Source organism: Eptesicus fuscus, chromosome 11 (assembly GCF_027574615.1).
Source record: "Eptesicus fuscus isolate TK198812 chromosome 11, DD_ASM_mEF_20220401, whole genome shotgun sequence".
NCBI classification, from domain to species: domain Eukaryota; kingdom Metazoa; phylum Chordata; class Mammalia; order Chiroptera; family Vespertilionidae; genus Eptesicus; species Eptesicus fuscus.
In genome coordinates this window covers 22038826-22050866 of record NC_072483.1, presented here as the reverse complement: position 1 = coordinate 22050866, position 12041 = coordinate 22038826, and the positions used below count along the sequence as shown (strand labels likewise).

Sequence of the window (12041 nt, the reverse complement as noted above, 5' to 3'; positions counted from 1 at the left end):
CCACGGAAACCTGTCACATCAATATCTGTCCTTGATGATCCCAGGCAATAAGTTGTATCTTGCTCTAGCTTTCATTTACTTTTGCTTTTACTTCCCTTCCCTTTTGGGTCAAATTCATGGCTGGTCATACCATGGGGGGGAAATCAAAACACAGATGTCATGTTTTCCTGGACCAGTTTAAAGTCCAGTTTGTGCTGTGAGATGATAAGTGACACTGCCTAATGAAGAACAGTTATCACATAGTTATACATTGGGCAGCTATTGTTAGGAAAATTTGATATATGCACATTATTTTCCCTTGATTTGGGGGCCTGTTCTTGATCTATAAGCAGCAAATCAGAATGACCAAAGAAACCAAACACAATATAAATACATATTATTTTCATGTGTGTAATTGTTACTTCTTTAACAATTTAAAATTTTCCCCTCTATTAAACTGCTTTCCCATATTTTTAATTAAGTTTATTGTGGTGACATTGGTTCATATAGATTTCAATGGTACATTTCTATGATACATGATCTGTATATTGCATTGTGTATCTACCACCCACAGTGAAATCATCTCTCATCACCATATATTTGTGCCCCTTTAACCTTTACTATCCCCACACCCACTTCCCTCTGGTATCCATCCTACTTTTGTCTGTGTCTATGAGTGCAAGCTTTATATCCCACATATGAGTGAAATCATGTGGTTCTTACCTTTTCTGACTGACTTATTTTGCTTAGCATAATAGTCTCACGATCGACCCATGCTGTCTCCAATAGCAGTATTTCATCTTTTCTTGTGGCTAAATAGTATTCATTGTATATATGTACCACATCTTTATCCAATCCTCTATCAAAGGACACTTTGTCTCCATGTCTTGGCCTCTGTAAATAATGCTGCAATGAACAAAGGGGTGCATATGTCTTTGCAAATAAATGTTTTAAAGTTTTTGGATAGATACCCAGAAGAGGGATTGCTGGGTCATATGGTAATTCTATTCTCTAATTTTTTTTTAAAATATATTTTGTTGATTTTTTACAGAGAGGAAGGGAGAGGGCTAGAGAGTTAGAAACATCGATGAGAGAGAAACATAGATCAGCTGCATCCTGCACACTCCCTACTGGGGATGTGCCCGCAACCAAGGTACATGCCCTTGACCGGAATCAAACCTGGGACCCTTCAGTCCGCAGGCCAGCACTCTATCCACTGAGCCAAACCAGTTAGGGCAATTCTCTAATTTTTTAAGGAGCCTGCATATTGTTTCCATAGTGGCTGGACCTGTTTACATCCCCACCAGCAGTGAAAGACTTATATTTAAGTCTTTGACCCTTTTTCTCTGCAACGTCCCTAACACTTGTTATTGCTTGTCTTGTTGATAATAGCTATTCTAACAGGTGTGACCTGGAATCGCATTGTAGTTTTGATTTGAATTGTCCTAATAGTGAGGTTGAACATCTTTTCATGTATCTGTTGGCTTGTTTGTATGTCTTCTTGGGACAGGTGTCTCTTCAGATCCTCTGCCCATTTTTTAATTGGATTGTCAGTTTACTTGGTGTTGAGTTGTATGAGTTCTTTATATATTCTGGATATTAACCCCTTGTCAGAGCCGTGGTTTGCAAATAACAGCTGCCATTAGGTATCTTGCCTTTTTATTTTGTTGTTGCTTTCTTTTGCTATGCAGAGGCTTTTTAGGTTGATATGGTCCATTAATTTATTTTTGCCTTTACTTCCCTTATCTTTTGGGTCAAATTCATAAAATATTATCTACAACCAAGTTCCATAAGCTTATTACCTACATTTTCTTCTTTGTACTTTATTGTGTCAGATCTTATATTTAAGTCTTTGACCCATCTATAATAATAGAAGGGTAATATGCTAATTAGCCCGGATGTCCTTCTGGTTGAAGCTGGGGCCAGAGGGAAGCCCAGGTCCCGGGTACCTGTCTGTGGCTGGAGGGAAGCCCAGATCCTGGGTGCCAGAGGGAAGCTGGTGCCAGTAGCTGGGGGAAGGAAGGTCTACTCTTGCATGGATTTCATGCACTGGGCCTCTAGTTTTTAAATAATTTTTGTACAAGAGGCCAAGTTATAATCTAGTTTTATTCTTTTGCATGTGACTTTCCAATTCTCCAAACACCATTTATTGAAGAGTCTTTTTTTCTTGGCTCCTTTGTCAAAAATTACCTGCCCATATACTTGTGGTTTTATTTCTGGGGTCTCAAATCTGTTCCATTGAACTGTGTGTTTTTTCTTCTGTCAATACCATGCTGTTTTGATTATTGTAGCTCTGCAGTATAATTTGAATCCAGATAGTGTGATACCTCCAGCTTTATTCTTTCTTCACAGGATTGCTTTGGCTATTTGATGTCTTTTGTGGTTCCATACAAATCTGACAATTTTTTGTTCTATTTCTTTAAAGAATGGCACTGGGATTTTGATAGGTATTGCATTAAATCTGTATATTGCTTTGGATAATATGGCCTTTTGACTATGTTGATTCTTCCAATCCATGAACATGGAATTTTTTTTTCTATTTTACTGTGTCTTTTTCAATTTCTTTTAATAGTGCTTCTAGTTTTGAATATATAGGTCCTTCACATCTTTTGTTAAGTTTATTCTGGGGTATTGGATTCTTTTGTTTGTGATTGCAAAATAAATATTTTACTTCTTTTTCTGAAGTTTCAATAATGAATGTTAGTGTATAGGAAAGTGATGGATTTCTGTACATTGATTCTGTATCCTGTTGCTTTACTGTATTTGCTTATTGTTTCCAATAGGTCTTTGGTGAAGTCTTTAGGGTTTTCTATATATAGAATCATGTCATCTGCAACAAGTGACACTTTACTTCTTTTTTCCCAATTTGGATGACTTTTACTTATTTCTCTTCTTGCCTTATTGCTCTGGCTAACACTTCCAAAACTGCTAAATAAGAGTGGTGAGAGTGAGCATCCTTGTCTTGTTCCTGATTCTGTGGAAAAGTTTTCATTTTTTCATCATTGGGTGTGATATTGGCTGAGGGTTTATCATCTATGGTCTTTATTATATTGAGGTATTTTCCTTCTATACTCATTTTACTGAGTGTTTTAATCATAAATAGATGTTGTATATTATCAAATGCTTTTATTGCATCTATTGATAAGATCATATGATCTTTATCCCTTGTTTTGTTAATGTGGTATATTACATTAATTGATTTGCTTATGTTAAACCATTCTTGTGCCCCTGCAATAAATCCCACTTGATCATAGTTTATTATTTTTTAATGTATTGTTGTATTTGATTTGCTAGTATTTTGTTTAAGATTTTTGCATCTGTATTCATCAGAGATATTGGTCTATAGTTTTCTAGTGTTATTCTTGCCAGGTTTTGGTATCAGGGTTATGTTGGACTCATAAGATGTGTTAGAAAGTGCTGCCTCTTCTTCAGTTTTTTGGAAGAGTTTGAGAAGGATATGTATCAAATCTTCTTTGAATGTTTGGTAGAATTCACTTGTGAAGCCATCTGGTCCTGGACTTTCATTTGGGGAGAGGTTTTTGATAGTTGTTTTAATTTCTTCAGTGATTATCAGTCTATTTAGATTTTTCCATTTCTTCATGATTCAGCCTAGGAAGGTTACACATTATACATTAAGTCTAGGAAGTTTATATATCATCCAGTGCACATGGAGCATTCTCAGGCATAGACCATATGTTGGGTCACAAAACTAGCTTCAACAAATTCAAGAAGATTGAATTTATACCAAGCATATTCTCTGACTACAATGTTTTGAAATTATAAATCAACTGAAAAATGAAGTAAAGGAACCCACAATTACGTAGAGATTAAACAACAAACTACTAAGAAAAGACTGGGTGAAAGAAGAAATTAAAGGTGAGATCAAAATATATATGGAGACAAATGAGGATGACAATGTGACAATATCAAAAGTTCTATGATCCAGGGAAAGTAGTGATAAGAGGGAAGTTTATATCATTACAGGCCTATGTAAAGAAAGAAGAAACATCCCCAGTAAACAACCTAACACCACATCTTGAAGGACAAAAAAAAAGAACAAATGCAACCCAAAGAAGCGAAGAAATGAAATAATAAAAATTCGAGGAGAATTGAACAGAATAAAGAACAAAAAGACTAATAAAAAAATTAACACAACAAAGAGCTGGTTCTTTACAAAGATTAATAAAATGGACAAACCCCTGGTTAGACTCACTGAGAAAAAAAGATTCATATAAAACAAAATCAGAAATAAAAGAGAAAAAGTTACCACAGACATCACAGATATACAAAGGATCATACTAGAATACTATGAAAGACACTATGACACCAAATTCATAACCTAGAAGAAATAGATAAGTTCCTAGAACTATATAAGCTTTCCCATATTTTACTGTTGTAAAAACAACCACAGATTTCAGATGCTTTTAACAATAAAAGTTTATTTCTTGCTCTCATATCCCAAATCAGGGACAAGTCAAGAAAACTAGGTCAGTCAACAGATTTCCATGTCAAAGTTCCCATCAGACAAGCACCTTTAGAATTGTTGTAATGGGGGAAAAATAAGCATTTCTTAGTTGGCAGAAGCATGGAACAAGAACTAAAGACTACACAATTTATGTCATTGAAGATGTAACATTTTGACATGCCCAAGTTGCTAGAATGTGACCATCCATCTGATTTTACATAATGAAGAATAAATGAATGAATGAATGGAATTGGATATGCCAGACACTCCCATTATAATATGTTCTAGATTTCACCACCCGGCACCGCTGCAGCCCTGAGAAATAGGAAAGGCTTTCAAATTCTTTATCATTTACTTCTATTTTGTGCTAAAATATAAAATATTCAGGTTGCAAAGTAGTTATCTATCTGACTGGCGCTAAGCATGGAGATTTTCACCACCACCTTCCCATCATGGTTTGGTATGTTTTTAAGCCAATTTTGGAATTGGCCATTCATCTTGGCACCATGTAGATAGAGCTTTCTACTCATATTGCAGCATATATTCAGTTTTTCTTCTCACCTTTAACTATAAAATTGTAACCATTGTTTCTAGTGTAATGGCCTACTTTTATGTCTTCAATTACATCCACCAGATTACTTAATACTAATTTTATGATTGTTCCTTTTTCCTTTCAGTTGATGCATGTAATGTATTCAGTTAAGGAGAAATTTTCTACTCACTCTAAAAAACACTTATACCTTTCAGATCTGCTTTTAATAAAATTTCTTGGGAAGTATCTAGATGGTAAAAGGTTTCCATTACTAGAGATTTCACTTTTTTATATTTATTCAGTCATCATTCCACACTTCAGTGGCTATTTCTGCTCAAGTAACCTGCACAGAATTTTATGTTTAAACATTTCTAACTTAAATCACCCAATTTTAACACCTCCTTTTATGGATAATTTCTTGGCAAACTAGATTTCATCTTTTCTTTTATACTTCTCCTTATCTCCAAAAATAAATCACTTTAAACAATCCATTTTATTAATTTTATTTCATTCACGGTCACCATTTCAATTGAAATTTCTCATTAATTTTTACTTTTCCTAAAGTAATTGTTGGTCAGAGTTTACTGAACATCCCATTATTTTTTGTACTTCACCTCATTAACACTTCTCAAAAATAAAAAACTCTTTCTGACCAAATTATCTTAATATCAAAGTAAGATTAACTTTGTTTTACTAATGTTATCAGTACTAACTAACAAAATCATTTAATGTAATTGTTTAAAATAGGCATGATGTTATTACAGAGTTAAATCCAGTGTACTTTTGACAACACACACAAATTTAAGATACTACCTAAAGTTGGTCTTTTTTTTCTTTATTGATTAAGGTATTACATATGTGTCCTTATCACCCATTACCCCCAACCCCAATCATGCCCTCATCCCCCTGGTGTCTGTATCCATTGGTTAGGCTTATATGGATGCATCCTTCTTCCCCCCAACCTCCCCTGCCTTCCCTCTGAGGTTTGACAGTCTGATCGATGATTCTCTGTCTCTGGATCTGTTTTTGTTCATCAGTTTATGTTGTTCATTATATTCCACAAATTAGTGAGATCAAGTGATATTTACCTTTCTCTGACTGGCTTATTTTACTTAGTATAATGCTGTCCAATTCCATCCATGCTGTTGCAAATGGTAGGAGTTCCTTCCTTTTACAGCAGCGTAATATTCCATTGTGTAGATATACCACAGTTTTTTAATCCACTCATCTGCTAATGGGCACTTAGGCTGTTTCCAAATCTTGGCTATGGTAAATTGTGCTGTTATGAAGAAAAAAAAAAAAAAAAAGCAGCCCATCCGATTTGGCTCAATGGATAGACCGTTGGCCTGTAGAATGAAGGGTCCCGGGTTCGATTCTGGTCAAAGGCACATGCCCAGGTTGCAGGCTCAAATCCCAGTAGGGGGCATGCAGGAGGCAGCCAATCAATGATTCTCTATCATCATTGATGTTTCAATCTCTCTCTCCTTCTCCCTTCCTCTCTCTAAAATCAATAAAAATATTTTTTTAAAGCAGGGTAATACCTAATTATTGCCATGTAAGAAGTAACAGTCTAATGTGAATAGAGAATAGTGCTGAATAAATAGAAATTGCAGTACAATATTACATATGAAAAATACCAAATGAGTGAAATACAGGGTAAATTGTTGTGGGAGTTAAAATTGTATTGAGTAATGACAGATGAATTTATAAATGCTGTGTCTTTAGAGATATATAAGACACATACACAGGATTTGGAACCAACACAAAATGTTGAGTTGATATCAAAAAGGATATTAACTTTCTTTAATGACATGTTCCTAACTCTCACTGCCAGAGAGAGAATATTAGGCATTACTGACCACAGGTCTGAGCCAATGTGTAAGTCTTACGACTTTACTACTCAAAAAAAAAAAAAAAAAAAGCATTTATTTCCTTTTGTTCAGACAGTATTTTGACTTCCTTATTAAGGGACTGGAATGAGAGAGTAAGAAAAATAACTTCTTCCTACTCTTGCATTGAATTAGAAGGATATGGCATTGTCACAGATAACAATGATGAAATAACAACCCCTATTTTATTTATACGACTTATTACTATGTTCTTTCGGGAAAACCATTTTAACACACAGTAAATAATTCCAACTCTATACATTATTATAGAAGTTAAATAAGAGTATTTGTTTGTATGAAAATACTTAGTATGGGATCTGGCACAAAATTCAGTATATGTAAATTAAATCTTATGCAAAATTTTCATCAGAATTAGAATAGAAATTTTTTGAGGCATCGCACAAAAATTATGAATTGTTATATATGAAATAATTGTTATCTCAAAAAGTAGAACAATAACAGATGAAATCATGTTTTAAAGTAATATTAATAAACAGGTTAATATTATTAATGCTTATACAAATATCTGTTCAAAATGCAATGATTTTTAAACATGTTATAATTCTTCTGCCAGGAGAGAGGGCAAAAATGGTGCTGGGGGCTACATTGAGTGTAGAGCTTCAAAATTAGGTCTTTTGTGTACAAAGTAGTCATGGCTCAACCCCAAAAGAGTAAAATTTTCAGAATTAATCAGAAAAATAATATTTTTCAAGTGACTTTTAATTTTCTAATTTTCTTTACCTAGTATATGAACATGCTATTGTATAAATCTGGTGCACAAAACACAATCATATTTTTTATTTATACTGAATGAGATTTTTGAAGCAACAAAATATGGATGCCACTACAAGTTTGCTAAGCATTCTTTAATTCCTGCATGACATTTTTCCTCTTGGTGTAGAAAGAAAAGGGAATACTAAAGATATTTCTTCTGAATATCTTCATCATCATGTTAATAAGGGCAGCCAGCACATATATATGAGGAGAAATTCAGTTTCAGATTGCTTTAAAGTTCACTTTTGAATTTTACCTAGGTTAGAAGAGTTTCATGACCTTTATATAAACAGGGAGCAAATATTAATCTCATTATTTTGTTTTGAAGTCTTCCCAAAGCAGGAAACTCTAGACCACATTTCTACAAAGTAACATGTGCATGTAGTCCAAGTAAGTTGATCATCATTACACTGAAAGGCAATACATAAGATTTCAATACACTCTCACTACTTTATATCTGACTTCAGTTTTCCTTTTACTAATCACTCTAACTCTTTCAAAGCTATCATTATTTTGGACAGTGTAATTATATGTCTTATATTTATGCAATTAAATGTAAAAACTGTTCCTTTGTAAAGATTACATTTTGTTATATATACCAAACTTACTTTGATATTCTAAAATGTTTATTGTGCTTCCTAGTAATATGTGTTAAATAATTGACTTTACACAAAGATATTTCCCTGACATAGTCACAGAAAATTAGAATTGGAACAGATAATACTGTAAAATACAATAACCTCACCAACTGCTAAAAGAAATAATAGTCCGGCCCATGTGGCTCAGTGGTTGAGCATCATTCCAGGCACCAGGAGTTTTCAGAATTCCTGGTCAGGGCACATGCCCAGGTTGAGGGCTTGATCCCCCATAGGGGGCTTGCAGAAGGCAGCTGATGCCATGTTTCTCTCTCATCAATGTTTCTATCTTTCCCTCTCCTTTCCTCTCTCTGAAATCTATAAAAACAGTTTTTAAAAATGACATAATAAATTACCTAACAATATATTTCATATAGTAACACTCAGATGAGAATTAGTTACCTAAAATAAAAACCTACTCAGTTTTTTAGGTAGTATGTAAAGAATTTATACTGATGTTATTTACTCTTGCGCACAATCATGCTAGATATGCATATCATTATTCCAGTCCTAAATTTTTTTTAAATGATTGAATAATATTTGTTATAAGGACAATGTCTGTGGGGATATAATTCTTGAAGTGTGATTTGTGAATTGCTTGCATTACAGTCACTGTTAAAATGCATATTTCTGGCCACAACTCCAATGTGCTAAATGAAAATTTATGGTATATGGGACTCCAGAATTTGAATTTTAACAATTTTTTTCCATTTTGTTAATCATTAGTCTAATCTAGAAAATAAATGAAATGTCATCAAATATACTTAAGAATATTTTATACATATAGCTACAATTCAGTAGAAGAATATATTTAAGAAAGTAATGTAACAGTAAACAGTAAACAACTTTTTTTTTTTTTTTTAATGTCAAATGGCCTAGGAGAAAAGGGAAAAAGTAAAAAAAAAAGTTAAATCGGGCAGCTATTGACTTCAAGAAACAGCTAGGGGAAATATTTTCATTTGATGATTAGAAGAAAGAAGGATAAACAATTGTTTAGGTAATTAGAATAAGAATCTATCTATTTATCTGTATTTCCCTAATCCAACAATACTTAGTTAAAACTCATGAAAGTGTTTAAAAAGTTAAATAACTCAGAGTGGTTTGGTGATCAACACATAAAAATAAATGATTTTTAATTGTCTCAAGGTGGAAAACAACTGTAGAAAAAATTTTAAAATAAACAATATATAGGTGTTAATGATGGTGAGAAAAAAAAAATGGTTTCTTAGAAGGGCCATGCAGGACTAACTTGAAGATAATAGTCCTAGGATGAATAGCCGGGAGCAGCACAGATTAAAGGTGACCAAGGCGTGGACTATGGATTTTGCTTGAGGAATAAGGAAAAAGAGACAGATGTCAGAGGTATTATAGTCAGCATGATTATGCAAATAATTCAGTGGCAATTGGACAAATTTTGATGATCTGCACACAATCCAATTCTTAAATGCTTTGCCATTACTGTCTTTAGTCATTGCAGTCTACTCAGAGTGTGAAGACTTATGATTTTTTGTAAAAATGATAAAAATACTTGGTCTTAAATCAACCGTTGGGAGAATTTGTGGAGAAACAAATGTTTTAACTAGGAATATTGTAAAGCAGGCAACAGGATTAATGGTAGCTATTTGATTTAATATGTCAAAGGAGTATTTTTTTAAATACTGGAACAAATGTAGAACAGTGTAATATATTTTATTTTATCTTTGGCCATAAAGCATCATATATAACCCTATATAATAAAAGGCTAATATAGAAATCGACAGAATGGTGGAACGACCATTTGTGATGACGTGCACTGACCACCAGGGGGCAGACGCTCAATGCAGGAGCTGCCCCCTGGTGGTCGGTGCACTCCCACAAGGGGATTGCTGCTCAGCCAGAAGCAGGGCTCACAGCTGGTGAGCACAGCAGTGGTGGCAGAAGCCTGTCCTGCCTCCACAGCAGTCAGATATCCCCTGAGGGTTCCTGGACTGCAAGAGGGCGCAGGCCGGGCTGAGGGACAACCCCCGCCCTGAGTGCACGAATTTTGAGCACCAGGCCTCTAGTTATTTAATAAGGAGTATGGAGAATATTACAAGGTGATCAACAGCTGATTAAAATGCATAACTGTTAATTATTTCTTCAGCACAATCTATCTATTATTTCTAGTATGAATAAGTAAAATATTTCCTGCAGTTTAGGGAATTTAAATGTGCCTCCATTTGAAAGATAGGAGCATTATGACTATTAATAGGTTCTTGCTTTTATCTCTTAGGAATACAGTTCTGGGTCCAAGCTATGGGTAAAATAAAAAATAAATAAACATTGTTAACATAATCCCAAAATTTGGAATAAGAATCACACTCTCTTTATCTTTTTTGCTTAAAAATCTCTCTCTGCTCTTTTGAAGTTCCAGTGGCATGTAATTTATAACTTGCAAAAGTACTTAAAATGCATGATGTTTATATCAGAACAGAATCTGGCCAATTAGCATCTAATCTTCCAATTTCTGAGCAATTTCATTTTCTGACTTTCAAGCATCTTAGAGTAATGATGAGCCCCCAGGAGTTCTTTTTCTCTAGTAACATAGTTTATCTTAGGTCATTCCTCTTATTTAACATGAACCCTAATTTAGGTTTTTTTTCTTTTAATTAAAGAAGGTAGTATAAAGAGCAAATTTTGACATTTTAATCAGTAATCTATAATAATAAAAGTGTAATATGCTAATTAGACTGGACGACCTTCTGGATGAAGCCAGGGCTGTGACGGCTGAGGCGGCCATGAGGCGGGTGGGGCCGAGACAGATGAGGCAGCCACTGCCGCGGCGGGGGCCGAGCCCCCTTACACGAATTTTGTACATCAGGCCTCTAGTTCAATATAATTGCACAAAAATAGCCTTGTACACATCAGCAATATAATACAATTACTAAAGCAATCAGCATTATTCTTTTAATCAGAGCATGTAAAACTGTCTCAGTGGTCCGTTAGGAAGATTTAACAAACATAAAGCAAAAAGAATTTTTCAATGATCAGAATTCACTCCAACAACATATTTGCAAAGTCTTACTAAACATCTTATTGTAAATTATCTGTGGACTGTGTCAAGAATTTAAAACTCTGAAGAACTGGTACAAATTTCTTAATCACTCATCTGTAAAACCACAACTGAGAAAGAAAAATAAGTGACTTTTTAAAAAAATTGTTTTTATTGTGTCCACTTTATTATAATTACTTGAAAAATGTGCTCATTCCATTACCTCACTTCAGTAATATGGACAATGTCATAAGCTTGGCCTTAAAATTTATTTATCTACTTTAATGATTGACTTGTATTATGGTATATAATAAATGTGATGTGTAGGAAAAGGTATATATGTATAAGCTTTTTATAAAAATATTGAACAAAAAATTAGTATAATGTATGTGAAAGCCTAACCATAATATAATGATATTAACTTCCATTTAAATCATGCTCCATATTCATAGTTTTATAATATAATTATTAATCAAATAACTATATTTAATAGTATTACTATTAATTATGCTAAAGTTAATATATGCCTTTATGAAACAAATTTTGATTTTCATGATTTGAGTTTATCGGCAATAATGATTTTATGAAATGTCCTTGTATTCGAGCAGCCAATACTGTCTTCTTGAATATCCCAAATAATGAACATGATGTCACCGAAGCCTCGTTCTGAAGATAGCTTCAGCTATCTAAATTGACTATGACAGAACTGGCAGAGACCTTGAAATTGCAGTTATTTAGATTGGCCATTATGACCAGA

At 33.8% G+C, this 12041-nt stretch overlaps 1 protein-coding gene across 1 annotated transcript in view; it reads left to right on the top strand.

Moving 5' to 3' along the window:
* Nucleotides 1–12041, top strand: part of LRP1B (LDL receptor related protein 1B) — a 1704605-nt gene that overhangs the window by 1679493 nt on the left and 13071 nt on the right. The window lies entirely within an intron of this gene.